This window comes from Condylura cristata, unplaced genomic scaffold (genome assembly GCF_000260355.1).
Source record: "Condylura cristata isolate star-nosed mole 26May11 unplaced genomic scaffold, ConCri1.0 scaffold00034, whole genome shotgun sequence".
NCBI classification, from domain to species: domain Eukaryota; kingdom Metazoa; phylum Chordata; class Mammalia; order Eulipotyphla; family Talpidae; genus Condylura; species Condylura cristata.
In genome coordinates, this window is record NW_004567135.1 from 808,549 (window position 1) to 828,439 (window position 19,891).

Below are 19,891 nucleotides of genomic sequence, written 5' to 3' on the forward strand. Positions count from 1 at the left end.
AGCAATGCAAGTCTGTTCATTAGAGTTCATGTTAATAAAAAAAATAACCAGGACATACTACTTGATAGTAAGTCATCAAACCAAACGACTGCTTAGCTGATCTCTCCTAATGAACATGTCTGCTTCCCTAAGTCAATTATTTCCAAATTTGTGATTAGTATGTAAGACTGTATTTGTAGGATAAGCAGGCTGAAAGCCTACTTTGAAATGTTGCTGAAGACACCCCCTGGATCAGAGGGATGAATGCAGACAACCCGGAGTGGGGAACATGTGGGTTTCAGTTGGGTGTGGTGGAGTGCAGCACATCACCCTGAAATCTGTTTCTTCAGCTGTGGAGAAGGAATAGTAGGTGCTTGCTTTTTTACACTAGAAATTTGTAGAGATAAAAATAAAAACGTGAATTTTTAAAGTACTAAAATGTAAATTATTATATTTCCTACTTTATCCAAATGTAAATGCAATGGCTAATGCTTTCATGAATATTGGTAGTTTTGAAAGGCTTTTCCTGGAAAATAAAATTAGGGTACAACTCATAGAGAGAACGTCTCTTACCTTCTTAAAACACGGCCTAATACACTCCGTAATCAGCCCCTGAATTCTCGCTGTCCGTGACATTCGCGTGCTTTGGTCAAGGTGCGTCTGTGGGGGTATTCTGAGGAAACCGAACCTGACCTATTGGGGAAAAGTGAGCTGTTTGATAATGACGTTTTCAGGTTACAGCTGGTTCACTGGAAGGTTAATGCGGAGAAGAGTCAGTCAATTAGAATCCATTACCACTAACCTAGAAGACAGCTGAGGAGATCCGGAGAAGTGGACACCGTAAAGATGACAGCCTGCACGCGCTCCCAGGAGAAGACCTGCTTGGCGGCGCCGACGCCCCTGGGGGTGCCCGCAGGAGAGCCGCCTCCTTCCAGCCTGCATGTCTCACCTCAGAGCAGATGTCGCTGAGGAAAGTCCTTCTTATCGCCTGGAAGGACAGGCTGCTGCAGCAAGCCTCTGACACACTGCAGCCCACACCCCGGGGCAGCCAGAGGCGGCGGAGGGTCCCCGGCACCCCGCAATTTGTACACGCTAAACTGATACCGATTATATCAAAATCACGCTTACTAACCAAAAATTTATGCTAAGTGAACTTTATAAGCGTGTTGTTTAAAAAACGGGTTTGGGCCCTCCCTGGGGCGCAGCAGGTTAAAGCACTGCACTGAGAAGCTAAAGCCGCTTCCGCATGAGTTCGATTCCCGCCTGCCCCGGAGGTGACCCCATGGCGTGGCAGATCTCTCCTGACCCCCGCTGCTCCCTCAGCAGTGGACTTCGTCGATCCGCCTGTTCTGCTCCCCACTCTGTCTCTGGTGAAGCCTCTCACCCTCCGCATCTCTGGCCTGTACCCCAGCTCTGTGTGAATAAATAAATAAATCTTTAAAAAAAAAAAAGGTTCGTTCCTTCACGGTCAGTCATTGCTGTAAGGATAATCATCTCGTATTTGTCTTACCCACTTCACACGCGATGTTTTTTCACAGTGATCATGAAACCTGACCCCAAGCACCGCGAGCATTTACATATGATAGGAAATTCTCACTGGTTTCTCTCCTTCCCCGAATTTTATTTCCCAGTAATTTCTCGCTCATTCAACAGATGTGCTGAGCATTTACTAGGTGCCAGTTAGTTCTCAGGCGCCGAGAGATGATAAAAATGCATCCGGCCACTGTGCTCTCACGGCGCTTATTAACTAAAGGGAAAATACCGTGTCGCTAAAGGGCGCTGGGCGTTTCTAGTGGGCCCTTGCCTGTCCCAGGCATGAGCGGTCAGGCCCGTGCAGATGATGCTTTGCGTCCAGTGGAGATACTCGTGGCAGAAGAAACGGAGCGAAGTCCAGCCCCTACGCAGCGGCCCTGCAGGCGGCTAATCCGTGCCGTCCTGAGGGGTCGGCGAGCACAGAGCCGCCGCTGCGTGAGGCCTGAGGGCGTGCGCGGGCGGCGGCGAAGGCCCCGCGGAAGGAGGAGGAGCGGCCCGGGCTGTGCTTCCACGGCACCTCGCGGACGCGATTTCCCTGGGAGACGAGCTGCTTTTCATTTTCCCGGCAGTAACCACTGGGCTTGACAACCGCGGCCATCTCCCCACCGTGGGGCAGCGTGGCTGACGCCTCTGCGTCTGGGGTGGGCTGTGGAGCGGGAGGCCGCGGACTCGGGCCTGTCGTGCCCAGCAGCCTCCGTGTTCAGGTCGCAGGTGTTGTCTCCTTGGGCCACAAGTCCAGTTTTCGTGTTAATTGAGGTAACATCCAAGTGGCGGCAATCACGTCTGCTCATCACCTTTTGTATCATGTCACATTTAAGAAGCTCTCCCTTCTGGGTTTCTGACTGGAGTTTGTTTCGGGGTTGTGGTTTTACTGTAGCAGGCTACAGCGTTGTCAAATGTGTCACAAATTTTGAAGCAGTGGCTCATTGATTCCTTAAGACTCAGACTGGCCCCTGTCGCCGCTCTGGGTTCAACACGATGGTCGCTGACTTTGCATTTTAGGTTGTTTGTACATTCACACAGAGAAATAGGCCGTGTGTTCACTGCTAAGGGTTGTTGTAAAAGGACAGGCTTGGTAGGGAAAGGAGAAAGGGAAAAAGAGACGCCTGCGTGGCGTGACGGGGCGGGGAGCTGTCCAGGCTGGTGGTGCCAGGGCCCAGCAGCACCAGTCACCCTCGGAGACAGGCGGGTCCAGGTCACCTCGGAGACAGGCGGGTCCAGGTCACCCTCGGAGACAGGCGGGTCCAGGTCACCTCGGAGACAGGCGGGTCCAGGTCACCTCGTAGACAGGCGGGTTTTCTGTGAGCTACTAATGGATTCTCGTGTGGCTGATCATTGCTCACGAGTTGTGCTTTTGAGCCAATTTACAACTGCTCTGTAGCTGTGTTTGATATTTTATTGAAGCACCGTGAATTCTTATTCTAGCAGAACGAAATTATCATTTCTATTTAGTTTCATTTCAAGGAATACCTTAATAGAGATCTTTGAGTGGATGAACTTTGAAACCTAGCTCTTGTATGAAATGATCTATTTTAACCTAAATAACAGAATCTTAATCTTGGTAGTATAGTTTTATATCTCAAGGAAATAATAATTATTTGAAAGTATGCAGTCTATTATGCCAGTAGCGCTCGCCTGGCCTTCTATTTTGACAAACAGTGACAACACACATATGTATAAGTTCTGACTACTGACATGTTGAAACCAGGCCAAATTTCAGGCTAGCTGAAAATGCCTTGAAAATCTTTTTTTTCTAGAAAACCACTTAGATAAGAATCTTCTCAAATTGTAGCTGTTTGTCGTTCAGTGTCAAAGGCTTAAGCTCAAGCCAGAAATACTTCTTTATTGGCGAATACGGAGCAACAGTTTGAAGTGGATTCTCGTAGACTCTCGTTTGGCTGTTCCAGGACAGAGGTTATCAGATGAGTAATGAGAAGCTAGCAGTTCATGAAACTGTCAGTTTTGAAACACCACCTGGCCCTAAAGGGTACATTTATGCACAAATTACTTAACACTTTCAAACTATCCTTATAAAACAGCGGTGTATTTTTTCCCCGGGATGATTGTTAATGCTGAGTCTATTCTTGTCCTGTGAAGCCTATTTCCCCAGAACTTCAGGACTGAAGAAAACAGTGGGCCTTCATCTCTGACGCCAGCGCACAACTCCCTCTCTGGCACGTGGGCGCGGCCGGCGGATTCTGACGCGAGCGCCCTGAGCTCCCTGGGTCGGGCCCTTCTGGCGTGTTTTGAGCGTCACTGTCGCTGTCGTGATCGTTCGCAGGTTCTGTTTCTCTACACGTACACATTGGCTCCCCTGTGCGTGTGGGCGTGTACGCGTCGACTTCCAAATGTAGATGCGGTGACACCTGATGCAAGATTTCAGTCAGTCGAGAACAGAGAGCAAAGCGTCTCAAAACACGTGACGGTTCCTTCCCCCAATGGTTCTTTAAACGTTCTCAGACTCTGTCATCTCCAATTTTGACATACTTTCTTTATAGCTACATGCCTCAACTTGTCCAATTACTCTTCACAATCAGGCCTTTATCTCTGTGATCCACCAAGTCTCTTCCTCTGTGTATGAGATTCCCCCAACGATGGACTAATCAAAGCAAAATCGAAGGGGGAGCGAGGGTCCTGGTTTTCTGTTCTTTTTCTGCAGTTGCTTTGTCAGCGACCCTGTTCTGATTTCTTCACATAAGTTTCCCCAGTCGTCCCACTGTTTTCTAAATAGTACACGAGCTTTGCTTAATGACAGAGGATAGCGGAAACCCTGCGGGAAGAAGCGGGTCATCGTCCCTTTCCGGAAGACTCTTCGGGGTAGTCCCTGTCTCAGCGGACTGGCGGCAGCGGACGCGTAAGGAAGTAAAAGGCCGCTGGGGAAGGTCCGGCCAGGCGCTCGGGCACAGAGGCTGCGGGGCGGCAGCCTGGCGGAGGCCTGGAAACGGCCCCCGGGCTGCCCGGGCTGGCTCTGGCGGCCGCGGTCCTTCCAGAAGGGCCTCGGCGCCAGGTTACCAGGCGGGCGGTGAACGGCGGGTTGCCAAGGGGCAGTGGCAGCGGGGTGCTCGGTACTGACGGCACTGTCACCAAAGGAACGTTTCAGACGTTTGTGCACACAGAACTGGGGTGCAGGCCAGGGGTGCGGGGCGAGAGGACGCACCACGGTCAGAGCGGGGCGCCGAGCAGGCGGCTGGGTGAAGCCCACGGGTCAGCAGGGGGCTGCCGCGCCCTGCGGTCACCTCGGGGGTGGGTCGCACCCTAGGTGGGGTCCAGATCGAACGGCGAGCCTGTGGCCACCACACAAATGACCTCGGTGGTGAGGCTGCGGTTCTTGGTTTCGCTGGCGGAGCAGCAGAGATCCACTGGAGAATGGGGCGGCGCTAAGGACTTTCCTTAGCCCAAGAATTAGGGGCGTCCATTTGTACGTCCCCGGTGGGGACAGAGAGGGCCAGCGTGCCACCGCTGTGCGATCTTCACATTCGCTGTTCCTGTCTTGGGCAGAAGGCCAGGGCCAGGGCCGGAGCCTCTGTGGAGGGAGGCGCTGGGCACCCCGGGGCTCCGGGACATGGCGTCACCCCCAGAATAGTGAGCTTGCGACGGCGACAGCACGCGGCTGCCTTCCCTGGCGTTCCCAGAAGGCTGCTTCGCTTAGGCGCCCCATCAGCATCACTGTGCAACTGGGACGAAAATGTCACTCCAGCGGGAGAGGTGACGGAGAGCCTCCAGCTTGCGTTAGTGGTTTTCTCAAAGACACGACAAGAAGCTTCAGTAAAGAAACATCTTGGTGGCGCAGCAGACCCCTCCGGGACCCCCGCTGCCCTCTCAGCAGTGTGCTCCCTTGGGCCACCTGTCCTGCTGCCCACTCTGCCTGTGGGAAGCCTCTCACCCCCTGACCTCCGGCCTGCACCCCAGGTCTGCGTGCATACATAAATCTTAAAAAAACACAACTTTAAACGAAACGTGTGTAGATGCCAGGTCAGACTGAGGCATTTGTGGTGCAAATTCTATGTGGGACCGCAGAGGTCTGGCCATGCAGTTGGTGCTGGGCTGTTTGCTGGACGCTCGTCTTCGCAGCAGCCTTGTGAATGGGGCGGGGGCAGGGGCGTCGCCTTCGCGCTAACCCCACAGCCGAGACCGGCTCGGCCGGGTGCCGAGAGCGCCGGGCGGTCAGAGGCTGTGGTCAGAGGCTGCTTCGCTGCCGCCGGCCTGTGGCTGCCCCGGGCAGCATTTCTGAGCACACCAGAAACATCCGGCGACGCCAGGACAGCACCGCGCGCAGCGTCCTTTGTGACGGCGGCTTGGAGAGTAGCTGCTCTGAGCTGCATGTTCAGGAAGTGGTTGTTGCTAACGGAAACTCGTTCTGCTAAGCGCACATGCTACGTACTTATATTCAGTGGTGGAAGTGACTAGTTTATGCAGAAATGATTAGAAACGGCCGAAGGATGAAGCACGCGGGAGTACTGTGTTTAATGCGCGCTGGGGAAGACACCGGGGAGGGTCTTTAGAAATACATGTGGGAAAGTTAATGAATGTAAGTTGTAATCATGTGAGCAATGCGCTAGAACAACGTGATCATGTAGTTATAATCCCAGCAGAAGTATTGTCCGTAAGACTTGGGAACCTAAAAACAGGCTCAGTCAGTTTTTTATTCAAATGTAAAGACACAAGATTGTAAACGAGATTTAGGAGAAAGTCCTCGTCCCGCAAACACTGGCTCTCCGGGCTACGTGAAAGCAAGCGGCTGTTTTATGTCCCAGAACAGCAGCGTGTCGTGGGCATCCCCTGCAGTATGAGCAAGCCGGGAAGCTCTTGTCCTGGACTCCAGCATGTCAAACACGTAAACTTCGGGTACCTGACACCTTCCTAATAGAAGTCCTGACTTCGAGGCGTAGGAAGGGCTCGGTGTATTGTCTGCAATCGTGGTGCCCACGGTGACCCTGCTTATCCACGCCACCCACCAGCCGTAGAACTTTACAGCCGGCAGGTGTTCTGTGTGGCAATCAGTTCCAGCAAATGCCTGTGCTTCCCCCAACTTTTGACTTTCAACATTTTGAACCAGTTTCTTTGTCGTTGGGACTGATTGTGGAATAAAGATTCGAGCTCTGAAGCTGGCGCTCCTAGACAGACGCCGTGAATTTTTTGAAATCTGGTTTCCTGTGAGTCACCGTCGCAGCATCCTCAGCGACTCTCCTCCCGGCGTGCCTGGGCGGCGCGGCCTCGTCGCTCGCCAGCCGGGCGGCCGCTCATTCCTCCCGGAGTCTACTTATCCCTAGTAGCAGCCCCACGTGGAGGGGAGGCCCGACCCCGACCCCGAAGTCACGCAGGTGACACCCGCCTCCCCGGAAAACACATGCAGCACCTCGCCCTCCACCCCTCCTGTGACACTTTCCGCCCGTGATGGGACGTTGAACAGGGACCTCGCCGGCGGCCATTCACACAGTATTTCTTTAGTAATCTTCCTTTAAGTCCATAACTGCTTACACAAAGATATATTTGAAACATTTTTAATATTTAAATATGAACATCCTTTTAAATATATAGTTACAATACATCCGTATTTAAATGTAACATCTGTATTTAAAAAGATATGTGATGGGGCCATGAGAAAGCTGGCGATGCTGAGGGATTACGAGTAAACAAGCAGGCAGCCAGAGCCGAACCACGTGTAACCCGTCTCGCTGTGAGTCAGAGCAGAGGGTGACACTGCATTCGGGTGGGATTCCCTGGCACGGAGAAATTAGTGCAGCTGTGTCACCAAGGCCGCATGGGCTTCTTGACTCAGACGTGCAGCTGTTCGGTGCGGTGGTGGGCACACCTTGTCTTTCTACAACATTGATTCTAAGCTGAGAACTTTTTTGTACTTGAAAACACTCAGTGATTTCTAACATTGCACCTTTATTTGAACAGTTAATCAGCAATCACTTTGCCATGTCTTTCATGTCCATTTCTCACTTAGCACACAATTTCGAATTCCAGATAGACATGTCGTAAGTGTATATGCAGATCAGCTAGTAAGTCCTAAAAAACATCTCCTCGTGGATCTGTGCTAACCAGTGTGGCGCATGTGAAAAGGCTTTTGGTTGCTCTCAGGATTCTGCACATATTATAAAAATAGAAGCCGTGAGAAGCAAGAAAATTTCTCAAGGAAAATGTAAATTACAGGGCGAGTGGGCTTCGTGTCATCAGCGTGTCCGGCCCTAACACTCTTTGTCAAGCAATGACTTGCTTTTTATAGCTGGGCGCATAGGTCTACAATCCTGCACTTTCCAGTCACTGCTTCATCTCTGAGCACGATGTCTGGGAGTGGAGAGCGGAAAACGGGGTGTGTGTAAGACAGCGTCAGAGTTCTCTGAAGTGTCACGGTTTCTTCCGCTCTCCTCGCAAGGGTGCAGGCAGTGGTCTCTGACGCGGCCCAGGGGCCTCTTACCACATCCAGGTTGGGCCAGGTGTGTTTTCCCTTTAACTTCCCCAGCAGAAAAGGGAACTGCTCTGTCCCAAAGGATGTGTGGGTCAAAATAGCAAAACGATAGTTAAAAGTTTGGCTTCCGCACGTGTGTCGGCCGTTCAGTGGAGCACCGTGATTCTTCTGACAAAATTCAGGCCAGAGGGCTGCTGCTGACTTACTGTACGTAAGAGCTGCACCAAACTCATGCACAACTCCAGTGTCAGTGTGTGTGTGTGTGTGTGTGCGCGCGCGTTCGGGTCCTTCCTCAGCGCCTAGGGAAGGCGTCACGCGCAGTTGCTACTGTTCCTTCTCCCCGTCTCTCTCGTGTTTGCGCACCCTCACCTCAGCTGAAACTGTAGTCTCAGAAGTTCCCGACCGGCAGGCCTCGGCCCTCCTCACCGTGTTCGCAAAGCTCCCGACCATCACGTACACCGAAACCACGAAGCCAGCTCCTGCCCGCACGGCGTGTCTGCATCCTGCAGCCCGGCGGCGCCTGAGGCAGGGTGCGCGGCTCCTGGCCAGCAGCTGCCCTGCCGTCCACAGCGCCTTCTCTTCTGCCTCGCCGCTGCCCGTGGCAGCCGGGCGGAGGTCCTCACTCTCTTGCCTTGACACTTGGTTCTGTGCTCTTGATTCTCCCGACGACCCACAACGCCCGCAGGCTGAAGTTGCTTCTCTCCGACATTCCTCATTCTTCCCTTCAGAAGCCTTTAGTCACGGTTTTCTCCCATAGAGTTTTCTCTTCCATCTACTTGGTTATTGAGATATCGCCCATTCATAACACTCAGTTTTTTTCTGACCTGGTCATTTGTCTAAAACCTGTTTTTTAATATAAAAATGTGACAGTGGTTTATTCAGGTCTTTTACTTCAGTCTAGAGCATTTCCTTTCCTCTGTCCTGAAACCGGGCTTCAAGGCCTACAGAACCCCTGCTGACGCCCTCAGAGCAGGGCAGCACAGCAGGGCAGCCCATGTGACACACTCTGTACCCCTGGGCCTTCTTGATGAGCGGGCCTGCTCGACGAGTGAGTGAGCGGGTGGGTGGGTGAGTGGATGAATTCAAGACTTGCTAGGTAATGCATGATGAAGAACTAGTCAACTACTTTGAGAATTAGTTTTCGTTCACTCGCTAACTCAACTATCTTGGAAAATGAAATGTTCCCAGTTTTTGGGAAAAAAGTAGCTATTGGTTTGTTTTTTTTTTTAGAGGAGATAGAATTGGTTAGTAGTATTTTTTCTTAAGATTTCCTTTATTTTTGTATATGAGAACTGGGGTGCAGGCCAGAGGTATGGAGGTGAGACGATTTACCAGAGACAGAGTGGGGTAGACCAGGCAGATGGACTGAAACACACTGCTGAGGGGAGCAGCGGGGAGACAGGAGAGGTCTGCTGTGCCCTGGGGGTCCCTCCTTGGCCAGGAATCGAACTCATGCTGCAGCGGCTGTGGACAGCTCCATAGTGCTGAGACTGAACCCCTGCACCCCCAAGAGGCCCCAACATTGCCATCTTTGATAGCATAATGTAATCACTGACATCGTGACAGGTGTTGGAAATTGTTGGGGTGGGAGAAGCTGATGCAAATGTTTCTTTGAAGTGTTCGACTATGACTATCAAGAGTTATGAAAATGATTTTTCTTTATGTTCTGAATAGAATTTGAATGGCTCTTTTTAAAGTGCAGCCTAGATTTAATAAAATTTGTAGATTAAGTAGTTCATGGTTATTCTACAATTTTGTTCCTGATTTTTCAAAAATTATATACAATCATTTTGAAACATAAAACATTTGGGAAGGGAAAATCTTCCCCTCCAAATGTTGTTGTTACATTTGTGAAGTTGAATAACATTTCATGGAAATGGGCATTGAAAAGTGCCTTCTGGGAAATTTGCTGGGTTCTTAGTATCGAGTCATGATAAGGAAACCAGAAGCTGTTGTCATTACGTAATAGATGGTAAACATGTTTCGACAAGTGACTAGTTAGCAAATTAGGCATCTGCATGAAGTGGAATTTCGGATTCTAAATTGCATAATTCACCCCGAACATCTGTCAGAGAAAAGAAAGCAAAGATGATAGAATCTGAAGTGAGGTATAAGCTTACACACAGGGAATGCCACTGTAATGGTGACATTTTTAAGTTTGAGTTCCGAATGTTTTTGGCACCGTCTCATTGGAATTTGCATGAGGGGTGGTCTGAGGACGCGCAAGTCCGCTGGTTATGCGGCATGGGGGGCTCTTGGCTTTTCATTTTATGAGTGGTGGAAACCCATTGGGTGATGGTTGGGGTGGGTTAGGAGGAATTAAAAATATATTTCTTGAAATGTGTTCTCAGGTAATCACAGTTTTTCTCACATTAGGTTTGAAAGTTTTTTTTTTTTTTTTTAAAGATTTATTTATTTGTACAGAACTGGGGTACAGGCCAGAGATGAGGAGGGTGAGAGAATTCACCAGAGACAGAGCGGGGAGCAGAACAGGCAGATCGACGAAGTACACTGCTGAGGGGAGCAGCGGGCGGGTCAGGAGAGGTCTGCCACGCCATGTGGTCACCTCCGGGGCAGGCGGGAATCGAACTCATGAGGAAATGGCTTTAGCTTCTCAGTGCAGTGCTTTAACCCGCTGCGCCACCAGGGAGGGCCAGGTTTGAAAGTTTTAACTTCATAAATTTACTAGTTCTGGCTTACCTATTTGTCTTTAATTCAAACATCCTTTTGGGGATAGACACCCCAAACACCTTCACAATACAGTACGTAGGGTGATGCAGTCAGTGACAGGAACTGGATGAGGACTCGGTCAGGAAAAGTTGCTCTGGTTTGGGGCAACGGCAGAATCAAGGGTGTAAATCCCACCCCCCCGGCACCTCATAAAATGTGAAAAGTTGAGTTACAACCTCTGCTTCTCTGCCTTTTCATGGGTGAAGATGAGTGTGGTGTTACTGTTCGGGGGGGGCTCATGGTGGCACGAGGCCCCGGCACGGGCACCTCAGCGCGCCAAAGGCGGCACTGAGCACTCACTGTTTCCTCCTCACGTCTCCCTCGTGGGGGCTGTGCTTTGGGCAGCGTGGGCCTGGCGCCAGCCTGTCTTTGGCATTTGGAGTCTTGTTCACTGGGGCTGTCTCAGGGTCACCCCAGAAAAGGCGCTGTACACCCCCCGAGAAGCAGGGCCCTCGAGTCTCATTCCAACATGCTGCCAGTGGTGCTTCCTTTGGGGGAGTTTTTCTGCACCCTGGAACGCTCTAGCTATTAGACACAAAGGTAACTCCTCAGTTTTGGCCTCTTCCACTTGTCATGACTGAGAGGACGGAGGCCAGGGAGGCACCTTGCTTACTCCAGAGAGTAACTGTTGAAGCGCAGGGCAAAGTAGCACGGGCCCTGAAGAGTCCCTGTGGAATGGTGTTTGGCACATCCCATAGGCGCAGGAAGGAGATGTGATGATCTCTCTTTTCATTTTTTGCATGGGAATGAGGCCTAGGAAGGCAAGGTCGAGAGCTGGCCCTTCAGGAAAAGCGTCAGTCACTGGCGGTGAGATGCAGCGGAGGAAGGTGTTGACTCTGCTGTCCTGGTGCAGAATGACACGACCGATGGGCTCCTGGGGGGCCCGTTTGCCCGCTGGTGGCCTGGGTGTTGCAGGGGGCGGTAGAAGCACAGCAGAGAAGGGCACTGAGTCCCGGCGCCTCCACAGAGCCCTCTCTGTGCTGTAAAGCTGCTGAGAAGGAAGCTTGGAGCCCGCAGGGTGGAGCGCCCGCAGGGTGGAGCGCGCGGGGAGGCGGCGCTCGGCTAAGCAGCCTCAGGAAGGTGCCCCTGTGCCGCTTGGAAACGTCTGCTCTGTTTGTCTTGGGCGTTTTTGTGGGTCACTGCCACTGCTTTTTCTGTAAGTGCACCCGTGTGGCCTTCTTGTGGCTGCTCTGTGCCACGCTGATCCGCATCAGAGCCAAGCTGAGGGCGGCAGCAGCGTCTCCAGACCCGGAGACCTGGCACACGCCGGCTCGCCACTGAGCACAGACCATGCTCCAAGCAGGACTCGTAGATGACCTTGCGGGAGGCCAGGAGTGAGAGGCGCCCTCTCGAGGGCCAGAATTGTAGCCTAGGATTTCGTTGTGTATATTTAAGATTTCTGGAAAGTCCAAACCTGCCCTGTGCGTTCTCCGTGCGCTGGTGTCTGTGTGTGGCGTCTGTTGGCGCTGTGGCGTCTTAGCAGCGCTGTCCCGGGAGGCGGGACCTGCTGCCCTGACCACTGTCCTCATTATCTTGTTTGTTTTCATGTGGGGGGTAGGATTGGCCCTGCACACGGGCACAGGACAGAATCCACGTTTATTGCCACTGACAGCGGGGACGTTGCGCCTGAGAACTGAGGCGAAGGTCCCCGGTCTCAGCCTCGCAGGGTCAGGTTTAAGGCCCTTGTCTCCTTGACGTCAGCTCACTTTTCCTGATGGCATCAGGGCGCCCTCACCTACTGCGCAGCCGCCGACTCCCCCTGCTGTCTAAGAAGTTGCCCTCCCAGCCTGCGCCTGTGTGGTCTCTTCTCCGACAGCCGCTGCAAACAGAAAAACACCTTTGTCTTTCGGCCTCGAAACCAAGCAAATGGCAGAGTCCAATGCTTGTGTGTCGGTGTCCAAAGGTGTGACGATCGTGACAGGCCCCGCCGGGACAGCTGCCTGCGAGCCAGGCTGTGTGGTACAGATGTTCCCGTCGGAAGCGCCCTCTTTCCAAAGTCCCCTTGGCTCTTCAAGGTGATGCGCGCAGAGACCGGGGAGGGTGTGGCACTTCGCTGGGGAGAGGTTGCTCTGTTCTGCACAGCTGTTAGTGTGGTCACTGAGAACCCAGTGATTCCCTGAGAACTGGGTGTTGTTTAATGCGCGATGATTTAGATGAGGTAGGTTACATAACATTAAGTGATGTTTGCAGCTATTTTAGCAAAGCATTTACGCACTTCAGGAAGGAAGAGCTAGCAAACAAGTGAGAAGGTTGGTTTTGTTTTTTATTTATCTGTATGTTCTGAACTCAACACTTATTCAAAAGAAAGGCATACCGCAAAACAAAATGGCCGCCAGACAGGGAGAAGACAGTGAGGCTTTGGGATTCTGGTCCTCTCGTCCACCGAGATTCCATTGTTACACTGACTGACGTTTGGGACCTCTCGGTGGTTTCTGTTCTGTCTCAATGAAGCCGAAGCGTCGCTCGATATCCAGGATCCACTGTGAGCTGAATCCAGTCGTCTTTTGCTTACCCCTCTCCTGTTCATGAAAATGCGTGGATCTCTGTCTTCTTCCGAGAGCTTTTCCCCTATTGCACGTGCGGAATTCTACCCACCCCCGAGGCCTCACCGAGCGCTGTTTCCACGAGGATGTGCTCTGTGTCTCACAGAACCCGTCTCATCTAAACCCAAATCACAGGCTGCGATAGTCTTACGACGTTAGCCACGTATTGTGTGTTACTGTAGCGACTTTTTCCATGGTTTGTGACCCCAACTATTTTTAAAAATGCCCCCTGCCATTTACATATGCTTATCTCCATGGTCCTGAAGGGCACCACACCCTGTCTGTAAACACTTCCTAATTGAATTAATGAGGAATTTGCAAATTTGCTTTATTCTTATCCATTTTGGTTTTGGAACATTATCTCACTGGCCACACGGTGACCTTCCAGTGGACTTCAAACTCTCTCTCCCCAGCGGACACCAACATACCTCGCGCATGCTGCCTCACCCGGTGGGTACTGGCGTGGCGACACTGAGAGGAGCCGAAGCCGTCAGCGTGGCTGTTTCGGTGCCGACGGGCCTGCGAGGTTGGCGCCCGGCCGGGCCCGCTGTGCTCCAGGCCCTGCGCCCTCCCCGCCGCCTCAGGTCTGCCTCTCACACATTCCCTCCTAAAGATTTATCGTATTTATGACACCGGGCGGGGGTGCGGGGGTGAGAGGACTCCCCAGAGACAGAGAGGGCAGCAGAACAGTGGATCCACTGAAGCCCACTGCCGAGGGGAGTTTTTATTTAGCTTCTAAATAAAAGCAGTCATTTGTAAAACACGTTAGTAGCTGGCCTTGCTAGACTGGAGACAGTCTGCTCTTGGATGACTGCATGTGTGCGTGCACGTAGCCAATGTTCATTCACAACCTCGAACTTCAGAGGGACTTGGAGAGTTTGTTAATTTGAGTCTTGGTTTTTCTAATCATGAACTGGATGATCTGAGATAAGTTACTTCCTTTCCATGTGCCTCAATTTCCTCATTTCAAGAGTAAGAGTGTAGGCTCCAAGGGGTACTGTGGGGCTTTAGTGAGAAACAGGGCACCAACCTTGGCAGAGTGGAGCTCAGAAAGTTCTTCACAGCTGCGCAAGGGATTCAGGAAGGCGGAGTCCACTGAGCAGTTCCCTGTCGAAGCTTGTTTCATGGAACTCAACTGCCTTGACAGTTTGGGCCCCGCAGGTTATGTGAACGGCGCCCGGAGCTGTGGTAACGCAAAACATTCTTGACTCACTTCTCCACCCCGAACGTGACCTCATTCATTCGCTGAGTGCTGTTAGCACACATTTACCTGGAGAAGCTGTTACCTGTCCGTCTCTCTGGAAAACCAAGGAATCCAAGAAAATGTGAAAACCACGGAAGATGTGTCTTCTGTGCTAATTCAAGGTTTGCTGATGTGAAGCTTGAGAAGGGGCAGCCTATCCAGGGGGTTTTGTTACAGCCAGTTCTTGACAGACACGGCTTGCCAGGTAGAATTTGTCACACACGGGCGTGACGACACGACACCTACATCTGAGCGACAGTCGTAGAGAACTGGGCACGCGTGTTGGCTGCTTACGCGGTAGTGAAGCTCGTGCAGGAGAAGTGTGTCCTTGAGGTTTAAATTTAACGGATGTAAAGCCGATACCCCGTGGTGCTGACCGGGTGAGAAAGCTGTTACTTGTTACTCTCAGAAGAACGCACAGCCGCTGAGAGATCACGAGTAGCTAAGTCGGGGATTTTGAGGAAAGGGCTGCGTCCAGGGCCGCTTCTGCTTTGTGGCGAGGGTAACAGTGCGTGTACCAGCGGGGCTGTCGTCGGGGCTGAAACTCCTTACGCAGAAAGAGCTACGTACGTGTGAGAGGCGCAACAGTGCGCTGGGAACACGAGCGTGCAAACGTCTCAGCTACTGTAGCTGCGCCCGTTACTGGTGGAGTCCTACCACGGTGTGTTACCTGCGTGATTGATGACCTTTCTGGTAGTTTGCATTTGCCAGTTCTTTGCAAAATACGTATTCTTGTGCATGAAAGTTCACCTGTGCGCAGGTACACCTGCCGAGCCTCCCCGGAGCCCCAGTGCGGCGCCCCGCGCCCACCACCCTGCATTCCCCTGGGATCTGTCACTCAGCTCTCTGTGCCCTGCCGCTTTGCTTTCTCTGTTCACGTCCACAAATGAGCGCGACCACCCAGTAATCGTCTGCGAGTTTTGACTTATTTCACTCAGCGTAGTGGCCTCAGGCTCCAACTGTTTTGTCTCAGAAACCACCATTTCCTTCTTTAAACAGCCGGGTAGCTCCCCGTGACGCGCGCCCCCCAGTGTCTCCAGCCTGTCCTCTGCCCGTGGACACGCAGGCTGCTTCCGTGAGTTGGCTGCTGGGCGGACGTGGCCGTGGACAAGACGTGCGTGATGGCTTCTGTATCGGTGTTTTCACCTTCTGGGGCAGACGCCAGGCGGCGGCATTGCGTCACAGCACATTCCTTGTTGAGCGTCTCGCACACGCCTCCGACGAGCTCCCAGCTTACCTCCCTGCAGCGGTGGGGCGCTCGTTTCCTTCACACCTTTGCCCGCACTGTGGCGTCACTCTTTGATGCAGACTGGCATCATGGGGGAGGGCAGCTCCTGGTGGTTTTGACTGGCGCTTCCTTAGTGGAGGTGATGAGCAGACGTACTTGCATGTCTGTCTGCGCCTTTACCCCTCTGGAAACGGCTGTTCACCGAGGTGGCTCGTTAACACCTGGGAGACTCCCATGCTGGGTGTGTGACTGCCAGAGTTCCCCTTCGCTGGCTGCCTTCTGTCCGCGGCTTTCTCCCATTGTGCCAATGATTTGTAATTTGATGCAGGCCCAGTTGTTTACTTTTGTTTTTATTTGCCATTTCGAGCAAATCCCCAAAGACATCGTTGTCATTCGAGGCGAGGTCCGTTTTCAAGTTTTAGGTTTTCTGAGTTTCTAACTCGTGTCGTATTCATTTCTGTGTATGGAGTTCATGATTCAGTTCATTATTTTATGTGTGAATGTCCAGTTTTGTCCACGTCGTTTGCTGTGGAAATTTTCCATGACGTGGTCACGGATCCTTTGCGATAGGTGTGTGTGTGCATTTCTGGGCCTTGATTCTGTTTCATTCATTCTGCCCCTATTATTCTGATATTATTTTAATTACTGTCAGTTATAATATAGTTTAATATTAGGTAACATGATGTCTCCTTGTGCTAATCATTTAACACCATTTATTTTTATCAATTTGTCTTATCTATCGTATGTACTGCACGGTTACAGTATTCCTCTGGAAGAAAATATTACGTTACTTATGCTAGCCGTCCCTTTAACATGGGATATATTGTTTCTGAAAAATCCAGAACTGCTGTCCTTAAGGAATGCCAGGCGTTTCAAGCTGTAAAATGCTTGCACTTTACGAAAACACACAGGTGGAGTTCTCTGACTCCGAACATACCCAGCCCTGGACTCCTGAGGCGCTCTTCGTGACTGGCCGGGCTGCAGCAATTCCTGCTGCTTTCACTGGTCTCCCGGCAGGAAGGTGAATGGCATCTCAGTATTTCTTCTCTCTTCGGCTCTGCGTCAGTCTGTTTCTGACCCTCTGACTTTCGAGTGTTCGCTTGAAGGGCAGCACAGACTTTTCTCCTTAACGTCCCCGTGGCTTTTCAGGAGTGTCACAGTCACCCACAGACGCTTCTCCGAGCTGCCCCCTGCGCCCTGCCTGGCATCATTTACTGCGACTTCCCTAGCGCTTGAGGAGTTTCTCCTGTCATGTCGGGCTGTTCCCACCCGCTCATCATGGGGCAGGAAAGTCTCCCCCCCTCACGTTACACACTGCATAAAGGTTTCTCATCTTCGACTTTGCCGGCTGTGAAAGGTAGTTTGAGCTCCTCAAACATATCTTCCGAAAGCAGGGTTCCAATACGCAGTTTCTTGGGCAAATATTTTAATCTTAAATGCGGGATTCCTATGCAAGAACACTGCCGATTACTGAGGGTTGGGATACAGTGAAGAGACATCATAGATGAAGATAACTAACCCTCTATCTAGCACATAGAAGAATAGCGCACTGTTTATGATGATGGTTCATTATATTATCTTCTGATCACTGATTTTATTACTTTAAATACATTTGGCTTTTTAAATGCTACTTAAATTAATTTTACGACAGCATCGCATTTTCTTTGCATGCAGATACCCACTGCTTGCCTTCCTAAGTGATGGTATTGATTTGGGAACGGCACAGTTTACTTGGCTTATGCACACTTAGACCAAAGGGATAGAAAGATGAAGACACTCCGGGAGGAAAACCGGACTGGGCAAGAACCCAAAGAGGATGGCATCAGTGCGATCCCGCCACCCGCGCCCTCACTGCCCTCCTGGCCTTCCGCGCCACACCTGGACGTCGGGTGGGTGCTCAATTACCCCACTGGTTCCCGGCGCCGCGAACCTCTCCCTCAGCACCCCCTGGAGGGGATCATCTTTGCGGGGTGAGCAGCACGTGGCACTGGAAGGCTGCGAGTTTCCTAACGCAGAGTGGCCATGAATTCCACTTCAGTAAATATTTGTTGACCACCTGCTCCGTGCCGATTTCAGATTTCTTTCTTCACAGAGGGAGACAGTTCTTGCAACAGTTTGCGAAGGGCCTTAACCGCGCAGGTGGGGCCAAGGAGGAACCATCCAAGCTTGAACTTCATTATCAGACATAAACGGGCCCTGTCCTTTACAGTAGCCACGTGAAATTAAACCCTAATCACATGAACTTGTCTTCACCAAAATAGAGGTATTACTTAACAACTCCCATAAAATGAATATTAATTTCAGTATTCCTTGTCAGAGCCCTTCATGGCTTTGTTTTCATATTTTTGATGGATCTTCTGTGAGCTCCAAGTGCTTCAGAATTCCTTGCCTGGGGCTGTCTTTCGAGCAGCTCCTGCTCTATAAGCTGTGCTTTATGGAAGTAGTTTTCAAACAACTGTGGGCCCTTTGATGTGAAAGTGTGTTGAAACTAAATACGGAGCATTTTGGCACAAATCCTCTAAGAATAAATGTTTACCTCTAAGATTAAATTCTGGGGAAAAAGAATCGTACACGTCAGCGATGTCTCATTATCAGAATACAAACCCCTTTAGAAGTCCCTGGGGCAACAGGCTTTGATCCTCCGGAGCTCTCAAACAGGAAGTACGTGTAGCTGCTTTGCCTGACCGCGTAGGTTCTGCATACGTAACTGTCAGCTTGAGTTAAAACCTCTCAGTGGTCGGATCATCAAGAGCCCCTGTGACTGGATCTGGCCAGTCACAGGGGAGAGAGCATCTCTGCACATGCACTTCATTTCAGGTGTAGGATTTTATACCTCTGGGCTCAGGTGCACACTTGGAAACACAGACTTTTTGTTTCTCGTACCACCGTGTCCCACACGCGGCTCCTGGCCCAGCCCCGGCTTCCCAAGCGAGAAGAGTTTGGTGAGCTTTGCGGGCCAGCGAAGCCCCCTGCCCCCAGAATTTCCTCAGCCTTCTTTTCATAGCAACTCCTCCTCGGGGAAAGGAGAAAATTGCTTCTCTTCTATATTTCTAATTGTAATTGTTATTATTTTAGCTCAGCTGTGTTGTTTTAGCTACACGGTAGAATCTGTTGGTGTGTTGGTAGCGATATACAACTGTGTTACGATCTTTTCCCCATTAGATTCATGAATGTGTTAAGACACTTTACGATTTATTTCTAAAATCCTTACAGCTGAGGGCTTTGTTTTTCAAAATTGCAATATCTGTAATGGAGGGGAAGCGGTAATTTTTTTTTCCTAAGACGATGGTGCGCACACGCACACACACGCACATGATGCATGTCTCAGAAAAACAAGTGGAAAAACAATGGCAGAGTTCCGGTCCAATGAAGTGCCAAGATCTAGGGTCCTTCCAAGAAGTCACTGTGTTTCATGAAACAAATCCTGAACACCTTCGTTCATCAGGCGGATCTTGGCTGCCTACGTCAGAAACACCTCACTCCAGCTTCTTTATGTCCTAACCAGCTGGGGCAGACAAGGCTGTCGACCCTGTGACATTTGTCTTCACCCCATTTTCCTGCCTTTCTTCTTCTTCACGTCTCCTTCTCCTTCCGTTGCTCCCGGGCTTCCCGCCCCTCGGTCCCAGCAGGAAAGGCTCTGGAAACGCCCCCGAAGGCCTTCTGGTTGGCTGATGGTGCCTGGCTGAGACGCCTTCATGGCAGGGGCTTGAGTGTAGACTGGCGATTCCAGACCTTAGCCAACCGCTGTGTGACATGACCTTTGGGACCGGCTGGCCTCATGACCTTTGGGGCTCGGTGGCACCTGGTTGTTCTGTACACGAAGACAGGGCCAGGGTGGGGCCGACTTCACAGTGAACGTCACACTGGGTAGCCAAGACGCCTCACTTCATAGAGACGAGAACTCTGCCCTGAGGATAAATTTCATAAAGTCGCTGCTCAGTCTGTCATTGGCTTCAGTGACCTAGTGAAGCTGTCTCTTGTCAGCCTGAAGCAAATCAGAAAGTGTATTTCTGTCTTTCATTTTCTCATAGGTCGGACTTTCAGTGTCCATTCCCAGCTAGAAATCTAATTGTTTCACAAACTCGTGGAATTTTTTTTAATTGCAAGGTGTCTTTTAACTCTATGCTCATTTTTAGAAGGAAACAGACCCAGAGATCTAAGTGACTTGCTCACAGTGAGGCTTCAGGCGCTGTCCACGCATGGACCCCACGCACCCCTCC

General features: G+C 51.2%; 1 long non-coding RNA gene across 2 annotated transcripts in view; it reads left to right on the top strand.

Annotated features, from left to right (window-relative positions):
* Positions 1-19,891, top strand: part of LOC105854363 — a 145,369-nt gene that overhangs the window by 89,274 nt on the left and 36,204 nt on the right. Inside the window, exon 3 of one of the 2 annotated variants that reach the window (XR_001146042.1) lies at positions 714-1,179. The exons of the other annotated variant lie outside the window; for it this stretch is intronic. This is a non-coding gene — a long non-coding RNA (uncharacterized LOC105854363). Of the gene's footprint in view, positions 1-713; positions 1,180-19,891 lie in introns of those variants that run through there. 2 annotated transcript variants of the gene reach the window in all.